Raw genomic sequence first — 15135 nt, 5'->3', positions numbered from 1 at the left:
CTTTGTAATATTTTGTCATGGTCCTTGGAGTTTTGAAATCACAAAATAAACAGCAAACAATGAAAATAGTACAGGGGATCTGAACAGTCTCAATGAGGGTGGGGGTTATTTCATAGATGGGGAGCAATTTTAGAGAAGCCTTGGTCACCAAAAGAGTGGCGGTTAGGAGATAGTACCGCTAGCAGACCAGCCAAACGAGCACGATTAAAAAAATAATAATTTAAAGCATGGCAAACACACCAGAAGGATGTTGGAAAGGCCAAAGCTGAAAAAGCGAATGAACAAGCAAGCAAAATCCACACTCAGTACAAAGGAACCAACTCACTAACCTAGTGAAACAAAAGCAAGAAATGGAGGGATACAAAAAATCGAGATCACAAAATTCACATCAGCTTAGCTATACTCCCTGACTATTCACAAAACATCCACAAACAAAAGTCCATTCAAGTGTGAAGTGACCCGGTTTTGTTTTATATGTATATAAAGTGTGTGTGTGTGTGTGTGTGTGTGTGTGTGTGTGTGTGTGTGTGTGTGTGATTTTTATATGTATAAATTGCAAATGTGTTTATATTTTATTTATCTTCGAAACGTTTTGTCGTTAGAGTAGAATGACTTCGAGTTGGATTTACTTCTACCTACAGTAAAGTACAATTGATATTTAATTAACCCACTTAAGTTTACCTGTTTTGCATATTTTCTTAAATTCACTTTAAAGGTTGTCACTTATAGCATGATACCCATGTGTTTCATATCAAAATGTTCAGAACAATCTCAGCTCCCACCATCGACAAAACTAAAAGGTCACTGCAGACTTAGGAAATGCCTATGCTGTCTTCTTGCAAAGACTTAAGCGAAAAATCGACGCCAACGCGACAGAGTGCGTATGGTACTAGTTTACTGCCAAAACTTCGCAAATAAACGGAACGTATTCTGTAAATATCATACTAATTGCAAACAAATCTAACAAAGCGTTCTTTACACATACAAAACGCGACTGTTGCAAATGCGTATGTACTTTCAAATAAATGGAAAGATGTTTTCTAATACATTGCACTTAACAAATATAATACACATGCAAAAAAGGAATGAAATAAAACATGGTTTTCAACTATTCCGGTTTCATGATTCGCAAACATGTACAACTTATTGCAGAAATGTGAATCACGTGACGTTTGGTACACTTGGAGCAGGCACAATTTATGTTGAGATTTTCTAGCAAATACACACTGCCCCTGTACAAATACATCCCTGTGGAACAGTAGGTGGCACTGTGTGTACGTCTTACAAGATGTGAAAACACTACAGCCGACACTGAGTGAAGACCATCGCCTTCTATCGATAATGAGCGGCCAGCAGGTGAGTTTGTGTTTCTGTATATTTGCTGGTCTACCTAGTGCCCAAGAGTTTACTGCACTTTAACCTTTACTGTAATTCCTAGCGCTTCCCTGTTTTAACTTCCCCTCAAAAAAGTACCGTTACCCTAACTTAAAGTTAAACTAAGCTAGCCGTTAGTACTTGTGTAGGTTATGCTATTCTTCAGCTGAAGTTGATTCAGCGGTCCGTTCATATTCATGTTTACATGCGCAGTCTTGCAGCAAGTCCTCTGAGGTTAGTGGCCAAATATGATAATGACATCCTAACTGAGTTAGCTAGTGATGTCCTATTATCTAATGTTTAAGTTAATGATGTCAGATTTCTAAACACATTGTATTCTTTTTTTTCTTTTTCTTTTTTTTTGTAGGAATGAGTGAATGAGATGGACCCTGGTGTTTGTTTTGTAGCCAGCTTTCAGAATGGGTGTAAGTAGAAACAATTCAAATTTAATGAAAATCGGTGATAAAACTGGGAATTCAGTCTGGCTTACTACCTAGTGCATTTAAGAATAAGTTAAAGGGATTGTTTTCACAAGACATGATATTCTAAATCAAGGTTGTCCAGTTTTAATGGGAAATATTGCTTTGTGAAATAATTTCCATGTGTGCATCATCAGACCCATTACCCTTCTGACTGCACTGAGCTACATGCTAGTGTATATGGGGAGGCATGTACTTTTTTTTTCTTGTCCTCAATACACAATTCATTTACCTATTTATTGTTAAATTTACATAAATATATGCATTGTTGATGCACAAAGACTTTATTTAAAATGGCTTCCAAAATCAAAGTCAGTGTGTCTCAGGTCACACTTGCCAATTTCTCTCACATTCAACACAATTGTAAAACTGACCGTTTGGTTACAGTCTAACTTATATTTCAGGCATTGACATGTATTCCCAGCCCAAGATAATCATGTTTCCAGGAATTATCATGTTTTGCCTCTGCAATGTATGCATGTTTGTATTTATATTTGTATTACATCCCATTTATTAAGTTGCTGGACATAATTGACATAGAAGTGCGGTCTAGTATATTGGATATTGAAGCGGGTAAGGACCATCTCATGCAGCTACCCATATCATACCTTTGCAGAATGAAGAATAAGAATTCTTCTGCAGTACTTTTTGATAATGCTGAGAAAACAGAAGGTTAGTAGTGTATTTAGGATATTTTCTATCCTGTGTGTTTCACTAATAAACATAAATAGCACAGACTTGATTTGAAATATCACAAATCGTGTTTATAAATCAGAATTTGTGGTTATCATAAAAACATTTTTTAAATGTATTTAAATACATGGAATAAAAATACATGGTTCTTTAAGATTCATTTACAACATTCTTTTATAGAATGAAAGGCTATACCAGACATACCCAGGGCAGCACCCTTGTACGGGGAAATTGCTCCACACTCATGCACCAGGGAAACAACTACATTTGCATGTTGATCTCAGAAGCATTGTCTCGGATCAAAAAATGGTTCTGATCAGTTTTTTAAAGCAGGCAGTAGAAAAAAGGCTGTTTGATGGAGAGGCAGACCACCTTTACCTTTATCATCAGCATTCCTGGTTGAGATTGATCTGTTTCTGATGGCAGGCGGAATGACTGGCTACTGAAAAGCTGAAACTCCAAATGAAAATCCAAATGATCAAGATCATTGGCTTAACAAGTGCTGTAGAGTGCTCTGACAGATGTCTGATTCGGCCATTTGTCTGTACACTCATCTGCCTTGACACTCCCATTAAGCTGGCGATAGACAAGGCACAGATAGACTTTGATTCAGAATGTGTAGCAGGTAAAATTGTTAAGCATGTAATAAATGTTATATTGATAGATGTACTGTATTTTAAGAATATTTGATGCTATCAAGTGATTTATTTGATATTGCCAAATCGGGCCCGCTAGACAGCACAGGTACAGTAGGAGGCAATGGTACTTTTCTTTGAGGGGAAGTTAAAACAGGAATGAGCTATGAATCACAGAACATTGTGTTATTAACAATAATACAATAATTGCAGAACATGAAGCATTATCAAAACAGGACTCGACATCATATGGATGTAGGTTTAGTCAAACAGCAAGTTAAATACAAATTGAAGTAAAACCTAATGTACAACTCCCATGGCAAAAGAAATAAATATCCACTCAGTACAGCATCTTATGAGGGAATACAATCCACAATTGAAGGTTTAGTAAAAGCATGAGTTCTAGTCAAAACTATAAGCCCATGTAATACCCAAATATTTCCATTAAGAAAACCTAATTCAGACTTAATACATGACCTGTGAGCTGAAACACCAGTAGTGCCTGTCCCCCCCACACTACTCTCAAACATACTGCCAGACTCTAAGTATTTCAATGTAATAGATTTATGCTCAGCCTCAGTAGACCATTACATGAGCAGTCAAAGCATTTATTTACATTTACTTATGGTGGTAAACAATATACTTATAATACATTACCACAAGGCTACTACTAGCCTACTACTACTAAGGCAGCAGAAGAAAAGTGACGTTAAAGTGGAAAGCACAATTCTCCAATATGTTGATGATTTATTACTCTTTTGTAAGACTAAAAAACAATGTGAGTAAAATTCAAGTACTGTGTTAACAGCATTAGCAGAAAAAGGGCATAAAGTAAATCAGGATAAGTTACAATTCGGGGCAACAGAGGTAGGCAACTTAGGTAGACATCTTAAGGGAAGTGAAAGGTCCATCATGCCATCTCATATCAAAGCAGTTAGAAGTGCACCAAACCAACAGGAGTAGCAGAAATGTTGACATTTTTTGGAATGGCTGGGTATAGGAGACAGTGGATATGTGACGATGCCTTAGAAACTGCTCCATTGAGGAGATTCATACACAGAACTTGAAAGGTCAATTGGTGTGGGAGGAAGAGGCAGATCAAGCCTTTGAAAATATTAAAATAGACCTAGACCTACTCCAAACCATTTCAGCTTTATGTAGCAGCCAGGAATGGCTATGCAAATGCAGTATGAACACAAGTAAATAATGGTCAAAACCAACCCATTGCTTATTTCAGTACACAGCTTGACAAAATTGAACAAGGAATGCTACCCTGTTATCAGGGTTTTGCTGCAGCCACTTATGGTTATGAAAAAGCAACATCCATAACAATGGGACACAAGGTTGATATATTTACAAGTCATGTTTTACATACTTTAATAACATCCACTTCAATCATAATAACAAATGTTAAGACATACAGGGTATGCTGACAAAAGTCAGCACCTGAGTTAACAATATGTAGATGTTCATGGGTAAATCCAGCAGAGAGAATGGATAATCCAGATGAGGGTACAGCAAATCAAATCAAATCAAAAGTAAATATCAAATCAAATAAAAAATTGATTTATATAGAGCTTTTTACAACAGATGTTGTCACAAAGCTTGTCCAAGTCCAAGCTCCCAGTGAGCAAGCTAAGGGGGGGGAAGAAGGAAGAAACCTTGAGAGGAACCAAGACCCGAGGGGGGGGGCATCCTCCTCTAGCCGACAATGGTCACCACAATAATAACAATTTAAAGTGAAAAATAAATAAAATGAAAAAATAAGCCATTAATGTCTTGTCCAACTTTCTAGAGGTCCTAGTCTTGTACCAAGGTGTGCATGTGTCTGAGACCCATCATGCAAGAGAATGTCCAAGGGCAACAGACAGTAGTTGGCTGGGATGGAGGTGTGATTTATCACATGATTGTGAAGTTGTAACTAGTACCCAGACAGGATTTATATAGTGAACCATTGCCATACAAAGATCAGGTTCTGTTTGTAGATGGGTCATGTTTCAGAGGGCCAGAGGGGAACCTAGGAGGGTATTCAGTAATCCAGTATAGACCTGATAGTGATAGTTATGAAACTACTTTTATGACAAGTGTTCCCCAACGTTACCAGTGAGTCAAAGTGTTATTTGACAAACACCACCTGCGACACCAACTACAAACAGTGAGGAATCTTGACAGTGGCTGTTAAACAGTCATTCAGACTCCAACGCAGATAACACAGTAAGGGTGTGAGCCATGCACATCTTGGTTGTCTTCGTTGAAGATCCAGTCAGAGTTAGATTAAAGGATTATCTAGAACTGTAAGTCAACCATGTGGAATCCAGTGGACATTGCTGGACTGAATGGGGTGAGGAGAATGAATTGTATATTGTTTTTATTTGTTCTTTTTTGTACTGTTACTACTATTTGGTTATCATACAGATGGAACTCAGTCAGTTGTGATCTTGCCATGTTGATCACACTGATGCAGAGGGCTTGAATGATACAAGTACTCTTAACTACACCGACCAGACCAATGTCACAAGGAATGTACGTCGTAGACGCAATGTTGTCTCTTCAATAAAAAAATATTCTCAGAACATTCAGAGAGCAGAAGATGTTCACTGCATCCAAAATTTCAGATAATGTGTGGCTGTCTTATGTTAGTTACATTGCCCGCACTATTACAAGAGACAACTGCATAGGGTGTGCTAAGAGGAGAATTCGACCAATATGGCCATTCATTTTCAACTCCACTACATATATCAAAGGAAAGCTTTGTCCCCTCTGGTGTTTCATGTATAGGGGCAGTGTCTGTTATTCTGTGGGTAATAGGAAGGAATGTCAGGACTTCCTAAGTAGATATAATAGCATCCTTTATCTCATTTCACCTCGTATTGTTTAAGGAAATGAAACTGATATAAGGGCAGTGTGGATTAACACCATATTCCCTGATTGTTTTCCCAAAGATTTTGGGAAATTGGGAAATTTCTCAGGGAAATGTGGAAGAATTTGGATTGTGGATCATTCCCAACATGTTGAGTTTGAACTCTACCCAATATTTTGACAGTTGTAATGGCAGTTTTGTATACCCAGACCTTGCCAATCATGCTTGACTCACCCAGAAATTTGATGGTATTGTAGTTCCAGAAGTTTATTGGGTATGTGAGCGAAATAGACTATATGTGGCCTTAGCAGCAAAATTTACATTTACAGCATTTAGCAGACGCTCTTATCCAGAGCGACTTACAAAAGTGCTTTGTCATTTACTCATAGAATACATCCTAGCCAGTACAGCAGGTTAGAGTCCAATATACTAATGATCTAGAATACTGTAGAAATACAGGGATCACTGCTGATACCTAGAAGTATAAAATAAATAAGGTCTATCTTAAACAATGATAAGTGTAATAAACAATACCCTACAATAAGTACTAATTTAGTCAGTCAATATAGGAGCAGGGTCAGTTGTCATTTAAATATTCCACAAATAAATGGGTCTTCAGTCTGCGTTTGAAGACTGCAAGGGACTCTGCTGTCTGGACAGCAAGTGGGAGTTCATTCCACCATCTTGGAGCTAGGACAGAAAATAGTCTCAATGCTTGTCTTCCATGAGACCTGAAGCATGATATTTCAAGCCGAGCCATACTTGAGGTCCGAAGTACTCGAGGTACGGATCGGTTCTTTGACCATTGACCTCATGTATGCAAGGGCTGGTCCATTTTTGGCTTTGTAAGCAAGCATCAAGGTTTTAAATTTGATGCATGCAGATACTGCAAGCCAGTGACAGGTGCACAGCAGCGGAGTAACGTGTGAACTTCGAAAGATTGAAGACCAGTCGTGCTGCTGCATTCTGGACAAGTTGTAGAGGTTTGATGGCTCTCAGAGGAAGACCAGCAAGTAGCAAGTTGCAGTAGTCTACCTTTGAGATCACAAGAGACTGCACATGCACCTGGGTAGCTTGCTGCAAGAGAAAGGGCCAAATCCTTTGTATGTTACAAAGGAGAAATCTGCAAGGCCAGGTTAGATTAGAAACATGAGTTGAGAACGACAACTGGTTGTCCAAAGTTATGCCCAGGCTACAGGCAGCTTCGGATGGTGATACCAGGGAGTTCTCAAAGGAAACTGTGGAGAAATAAATAATTGAGTGTCATTGAGTGTCATCGGCATAGCAGTGGTAGGAGAAACAGTGAGAAGATATTACATCACCAAGAAAATGAGTATACAAAGAGAAGAGAAGAGAAGAGAAGAGAAGAGAAGAGAAGAGAAGGGGGCCTAATATTGAGCCCTGTGGAACACCAGTGGAGAGTCTACATGGTTTGGATGTGGATCCTCTCCATGTGGACAGGCCTATGTGCTTGAATTATTCTAACAATCTCATTTTCTATGGTTCCTGTACCAGAATCTGCACTAGTAGAACGCCATCATCATGTCCATCATCATGTTAAAAAAATTGCTATGGTACCAGGTATTTGAGAGATTTGGTATTGAAGTTAAATTAGAGGGCTTTGGTCATTTTGACTGGGGGCTGGGTCTAGTTAGAATGCTTAACACAACCATCTATAGTGGCGTATTTTATGAATGGTTGGCAATTCAGCAAATGGGAAATGGGCTAAGTTTGAAAAGTTTTAAAATAAAACTTTACTATCCTCACTGTGTCACCTATATAGCATCAGCTCCTGCTACCTCCAAAGTGGCCAAAGTGGCTGAAATTTGGTGATGGTCCCAAAGTAGGCTGGACAGCCAATGAGGGGTAAGATCCTGGGCAGTGTACAGGGCAACCTAAGGCAGGTGAGTCGTGGGACTTGGCATCACCTCCCTCTTTATTCTGGTTAATAGTTAACATTGTATGTTTGCAGAGGGGGAAATGAGGAACAGCATAGGCTACATCAATAATTTCTATTAGTTCACCATAGCAATACAATATCACAAACTAGCTATCATAGCACCAAATAAGGACCTTCGAACTTGGCTCTTAGTTTACCCATAGGTCCAGCCCGGCCACCGATACGTTCTCTCCTGGCTCTGTGTTTCCCCACACTTCCTATCCACTTTTCTTTGGAAGGTAGCAATGGCAGAATGCAGAAGCTGGTATGTCTCCTACTGTCTGGAGTTCAATGTCTTGGTGGTTTGGAGGTACTCCAGGTTCTTATGGTCTGTTATCACCGTAAATGGATGTCACGCTCCCTCTAACCAGTGCCTTCACTCCTCAAATGCGAGTTTCTTCACTTTGAGTTCTTGATCCCAGACACCATAATTCCACTTGGATGGGCTTAGCTTTCGAGAGAAGTAAGCTCTGGGCCCTAACTTTCCCTCCTTCCCTTTTTGTTGGGACAGTACTGCTCCGAATGTGTACGCTACCTTCACATATAATCTACCTCAAACTCAGCTCTCTGTAGTGGAATTCACATTTCTCCAACTTGCAGTAGAGGTGGTTACATAAAAAGGTACAGAAAACTGCACATACGTCACACACGTTGGTCAAAGGAGGAGGAGTAGATCAGGATGTTGTCGATATAAGGGATATTTCACTAGCAGCTCATTCAACCCTCAGTAATCCATGCATGGCCCAGTCCCCCAACCTTCTTTTTGACAAAGAACACGCTGACTGAGGTGGGAGAGGTGCAGGGACAAATGTAACCCTGAGCCAATAACCTCCCTGATGTATTGTTCCACTGTTCAGTCCTCCTCCACTCGGGAGAGTGGATAGATCTTGCACCTAGGAGGAACAGCCCCCTCCCTCATGGTAATGGCACAGTCCTATTCATGATGGGGAGGGAGCTGCGTGAACTTAACGGGGCTGAACACCTCCGCAAGGTCTTACTATTCCCTCAGAATGGAGATGTCTTTGTCAGCGTCGGGACACTTTTATCAACATCGACTGGAGAGGCACGACCCCATTAGGGAAGTTTTGCCTTTTGCAGGAGCGTGCCCACTTGAGGATACAATTCTCAGTCCATGACAGGTAAAGGTTGTGCAAACGTAACCAGGGGAGACCTAATGTGAGGGGGTGAGAAAAAGAAGAAAGCAAATAAAAGGACATGTGCTCCCCATTTATTTCGAGGAGAACATTAGGAGTGCATTGCATGATAAACCCTGAACCCACAGGTCCTCTGTCAAGCACTTGCACAAATAAGGGAGAGGTCAGGGAAATGGCTTTTATCTCTAGCCTCCTTGCGATGTTCCGATCCATCAAATTCCCCATAGCCCCGGAGTCCACCAGTGCTGTGGCAAAAAAAGGGCGGCCCTTGTGCGACACTTATACGGGGATTTGGAAAAATGGAGAGAGCTGGGGAGTAACTCACCGGATCGCCCTCCTTCCTCTGCTCCCTTGGCTTATGTCTTACTATGGCCACACCCAGCTGCATAGGTTCCCCGGCTTGGCTGGTTCTACTGGCGAAGTAACCTCTCTGTTCAGCGACCCTCGCCGGAAGTGGCAACGTTGTTCCTGCAAGAGGCGGTCATGTGTAATAGCCAGGTGAACCACTTTGTTTGAAGTTGCCACCTCCTGTTTACAGGTTATCTCACCCTGCAACTCTCCCTGCAAGCCTCGGAGGAATGCATCTATGAGAGCTGGTTCCCGCTGCCAGTGTCTGGAACTCCATAGCATAATCTGCTGCTGACCCTGCCTAAGACACAGCAGGGCTTGTCCACAGATTTTACCCTGGCGGGGATGATGGAAAACCGCCTTAAGTTCCTGGATGACACTGGGGTAGTCATTCAGCAGCGGGGAGGAATTAGTCACCAGCATGGCTCCCCAGGCACGGGCTTCCACTGTGAGTCTAGAGATCATTTTGTGCATGTCAGTTGGAAACACTATGTTTTACACTGAAGCAGTGTTCTATGTGTTTAGGACGTTTGAAAACATTCTTTCAGCGCTTGTAGAAGCAAAAGAACAGAGGGAAATGATTATATTGAAGACATTGCAAACCAGATAAAATGGCTTATTTTCACTTGGAAATGCTGTTTGAACTTGAAATACATATTGAAACTGTTCTCTTATCATTTTGTACATGTCAGGTGTATTTTCACTGAAGCAGTGTTTTACGTGTGTAGAATGCTTGGAAGCACCGTTTCAGCCCTTGTACTGTAGGGGGGTATTTTCTTTTGCAGGCCTCATGTTGCAGTGTAGGAATAAGCTTTAACTGGTTTTCCCCTGTGCAGCATACTTTGCAAATTGTGTCATATTAAAACATTCATTTAAACTACAATTACATACAATTCAAACATGTTATAGACCATTTTCTGAAGTGTAAAATAATTTAAAACAATTTAAAACAGTCGAACGTTGTGGACATTTCTTAACAGAAATGATAAACCGCAGTACTGTAAAAAAAAAAAATACTACAGGATGTGCAATGGACTCTGCACTACTTCCACATTCTACTTAGTTCTGCTCTTGCGTTTCCGGTTTTTCCACGACACTCGCAATGGCTGTTTTTTTTGTTTTTTGTTTTTTGTTTTACCAGGGCAGCATCCCAATTTCTTACTATACACTAATACTTTAAGGTATATACTATATACTGATCTTAATAGTATGGGTTTGGCAAGTTAGTACACAAAATAATGTAGTACTTCATTTCATACTAACAGGAAATGATGAATCGTTGCTATGCCAACGTATTTGGAAGATACATGTTAAATTTTGATTTAAAAAATGGAAATTAACGATACTTTTCTCCATGCTGCTTGATGACGACAGACGCTGATGTAGAAGAGTGCTGCTTTATTTACTAACCGTATGTGTGAATTCCAGTTTTCTTTATGGACATTTGTTTTTCTGTGAATTAAATGCAGCCTTCACAGGTTTACCAGGGTAAACGGTGACATTTCACATGGTATATACTGACGTTAATATCCTAACGGAATATGATCCCTCTGTAGGACTGAGTAGCAAAAAATTTATTTATATTGCGACAGAAAAACTCCATAGAGCATGACGAGGAAACCTTGAGAGTAACAAAGACTCAAAGGAGGGGCCCATCCTCCTCTAGCTGAGAACAACGAAACCGGAATTAAAGGCATTTATCAGGGGGAGCCTCTTTCCCGTCTCCCACCGGTCCAGCTTCTCTCCTCCCTTCGTGGAAGATTAACAGCCTGCGGGTGTCTTCTGAGGTCCCTGAGAAAGTTTACCTGATTCTTAATTTTTAACTTCCTTTGACTGTATTCCTTCATCACACCTAAACACAACATTATTCTCGGCTCACACTAACAATTACCATGTTCAAGCTAACCCGAGCTCACGCCTCAGCAAGGAAGCTAGATAATGCTGGCTAAGTTAGCTAGTTAGCTACATGACAATTAAGCACCATTACCTACAATAAGATTTTAGTCTTTATTAGTGAACGACGCAATATGCTTCTTCTTGAATTTATATATTACATTAACATTGGTATTAAACCCAAAATATTAAGATATTCTACCTCGTTTACAAATATGGCTAAGAAATTTAGCTATTAGCTGGCTGGCTAATTGGCTAACGCTACCTAGGTTACTTTAAGTTACTTTAAGTTAGGCCAAATACTACCGAAAGCTAGGCTGCAATCTAACTGAAAGTAACATGCGTTTCAAACAGATTTCTTATTAAAATAGCAATCATTTATGTTTATTATTTTACTGATTTAAAGAAAAATAAATCCAAGTTGTACTTATATTTATAGATTATTCACCTTAAAACAGTCGTAGCCGAACTATGTTGCCCATAATTTTTTTTCAAACTTTTCCTGAAGATAGTAGCTACTCCTTTTTCGTTTTGCATTATATGGCACAATAGTGTTCATTCAAACCATACTCAAAAACGGACCAGTTCTAAGTATGCATCATGGATTTTTGATAATTTTAACTACACTACATACTATATACTCAAAAACTAGATAGTATTTGTACATAGTTTGCAATTGGGACGAGCCTAGATGTTTGCAAGAGCTTCCGAATTGAACATCAGTGACGTTCATTGGAAAGTAGTAAAGCCTGGAAAAATGCCAAGCTGGAGAAATGATTCAGGTTGTGTGCCTCATCATACATACACAACTATGAAGGTTAGGAAATACACTGTTTTATCTTATGTTGGCTCACGAAGTGTGTGCATGGAAAAGTAACTAAGTTAGTGGTAGCTGTGTTAGCTTGTACGGTTGATAAATGGATGTGTTATGTTGAAACTGGCTATTGCTCATGATATTTGTTCTAGGCATATTACATTGTTATTAAGTTTGATGTCTTTTTTTTAACTGTGGACTCTACAGGGGCATGGTGGGCCCTTTACCAGAGCCATGCATGTTTAGAGTGGCAGAGGCTTATGAAAATTTCAGGCTTGAAGACAAGCCACTGCTGACCACCATGGACATGGAACCCAACATGCCAGCTGTGGAGTGTGCATTTCAAGTTTCAAGTTTCAAGTTTGGTTTATTTGTCACGTACATAGTCATACATGGTATAACTTGCAGTGAAATGGTTTTGTGAGTGCTCTGTCCAAAATGAAGAAAGAAACAGGGGTGCATAAGGATATATATATATATATATATATATATATATATATATATATATATATAAGGATATATAATTTTTTTTTTTTTTTAAACAGTGTATGTACAATATATGTATAATATGTATATATACACAATGTACAATGTATATATGAATGTATGTGTATGTACACAATATACAATTCCAGTTTACAAATTTACAGTAACGTGGTGGTGGTCCCCACAGTTTATCAGTTGCCCTGATTCAGGGTCGAAATGGCCTGTGGGAAGAAGCTCCTCTTCAGTCTCTCTGTATTGGTCTTCAGGGAGCGAAAGCGCTTCTCTGACCTCAACAGAGAGAAGAGTCTATTGTTGGGATGGGTGGGGTCCTTCACAGTCCTCCTGGCTTTGGTCTGGCACCGCTTGTAATAGATGGTCTGCAGGTCAGGAAGTTCCGTATGAGTGATGCGCTCTGCTGAACGCACCTGAAACTGTGTGAGAGCCTCATGTAGTTCACACAGTGCAGTGTCCATGTTGGCCTGGGGCAGGATGTACATGGTGTTGACGATGACCAAAGTGAACTCCCAAGGTAGAAAGGACGAAACTTGAGGGCAAGCAGCTCCAGGTTGGGTGAGCAGGAGCGGGCAAGAGTAACAACATTGGCATTGTTGCATCAGCTGTTGTTTACCATCACACACACTCCACCACCTCTTGACTTTCCCAAATCTGCCATCCTGTCCATGTGGTGAACCAAGAAGAACTAGGCCGGCTGGATAGCGTGGCTCGGTACCGCTGGGTTCAGCCATGACTCAGTGAAGCAGAGGAGGTTGCAGTCCTGAATGTCCCTCTGGAACTTTATCCTGGCCCAGAGGTCATCGAGCTTGTTGTCCAGAGACTAGACATTGGCTAGCAGGATGCTAGGTAAGGGAGCTCGGTGTGCCTGAGCCCTCAGCCTGTTCCTGACGCCGGCTCGCTTTCCTCGAGGCCTTTTCCTCGCGTTGCGTCCTTTGTTGTCCCTCAGGATCTGCGTTGGCCATCTTGGGTCCAGGGTTAGAGATGGCTTGAGCATCTCTGCTGTATGAGATGCATGTCATGGTGTAGAAAGAAGGGTTGTGGAGATATCAGGGATAGCGGGAAGAGCAAAAAGAGCAAAGAAGATAGCGAAAAGAGCGAAAAAAGTGCCAGGTGTGGACGGAGCAGTCGTCACGGCAGCCGACCTCACCAGCGCCATCTTGTATACCATATATTTTATTTGGTATGGTGCAGGAAGGTAGTGTTCTCTCATAGCAGCCTTTTACCATCACAGCATATCACACTGCAACTTCATGCTCTACCAGTCCCACTTCTGCCTCTGGAAGACCACCAGCTTGATGCACCCACCTGTACGTTTGTGTGCACTGAACAGGAACCTTTTCACCTGAAAGCTTTAGAGGTGTTGCTTGATATGGCTCACAAATTGAGGCATCAACTCAGGAGCAGACTGGCATCACGAGTCTAGAGTGACTGCCTCACAATTTTGTAAGGTGTGCTATGTCAGAGGGCAGAGTTCTGAACAGAGCCTGATTGGGGTTCCAGCAGTGCAACAACTATGGCCCACAGCTGGTCCCAGAGTTCTGAGGGCATGGCTGAGGTGGTCAATGGCAGGTCTGGGAGGTCCAGAGGCGCAGCTAAGGCCCTCAGCGGCAGGTACCGAGGCAGGTCCAACAGGTCCAGAGGCTTAGCCACAGGAACAGAACGTGGTGTCTCTCACGCTGGGAACAGGAACTAGATCAGGATGGGCACTGTCTCTCACGCTGGGAACAGGACCAGGATCAGGCTGAGTGGTGTCTCTAATGCTAGGAACATTCTTGGTGGTGACATCCACTGTGACGGGAACAGGATCCGGACGGGCGGTGTCTCTCAAACCGGGAACAGGGATCAGGCTGGGTGGCTTACAGAATAGCCACAGGTACAGGTTGAGTGACCCTGGAAGAACACACAGACACAGAACCCTCTCGGCAGCTCTCAAGGCTCATGCAAGGGATAGGGAGCTCACAGTTGCGCTTCAGTGCACACCGAGCTATGGATTGTCTGTGCATTCACTCCACCCACTCACATCTTGCGCTGCAGGCCAATCCCCCCTGCAGCATTGGTCAAGATGGGTAGACTCTTGCTGCTTACCTGGGATATCGTCATCATCAAAATACACATGAGCCTGCTTTTTCTGGGAACGATGAGATACCCGTGTAGCCACAGCGCGAGGGGATTTGCTGTCTCTGGTTTGGTGGTGCTGAGATGTGATGAACTTAGACTCTGTAGAAACAGCCAGAGTTTCGTCCCACCAGAATAACCACCTCCCAGAGTCTAGCTCTCTCGCTGCATCCTCGTAAGGCTGTTCATTCTGTAACAGTGAGCATTAAGGAGGCAGACATGTGCAGAAAAGAGCAAGATTTATTAAGGGCAAATCCAGAGTTGTAGTTGTTGTGGTAGTCCAGGGTCATATTATCAACACGGAGAGAACAGGGATACATGATCAACAAA

The 15135-nt window shown here is 41.4% G+C and overlaps 1 long non-coding RNA gene across 1 annotated transcript; it reads left to right on the top strand.

Annotated features, from left to right (window-relative positions):
• Window positions 1-1342: 1342 nt before the first annotated feature.
• On the top strand, window positions 1343-2498 carry LOC145655806 (uncharacterized). Its single transcript, XR_014121723.1, has 3 exons — window positions 1343-1356; window positions 1742-1799; window positions 2470-2498. It is a non-coding gene; the product is annotated as an uncharacterized LOC145655806 (long non-coding RNA).
• Window positions 2499-15135: the final 12637 nt, after the last annotated feature.

This window comes from Electrophorus electricus, unplaced genomic scaffold, assembly GCF_041902795.1.
Source record: "Electrophorus electricus isolate QZ-2024a unplaced genomic scaffold, ASM4190279v1 Scaffold35, whole genome shotgun sequence".
NCBI classification, from domain to species: domain Eukaryota; kingdom Metazoa; phylum Chordata; class Actinopteri; order Gymnotiformes; family Gymnotidae; genus Electrophorus; species Electrophorus electricus.
The sequence above is the reverse complement of the archived record's forward strand: the minus strand, read 5'-3'. Positions and strand labels throughout refer to the sequence as shown.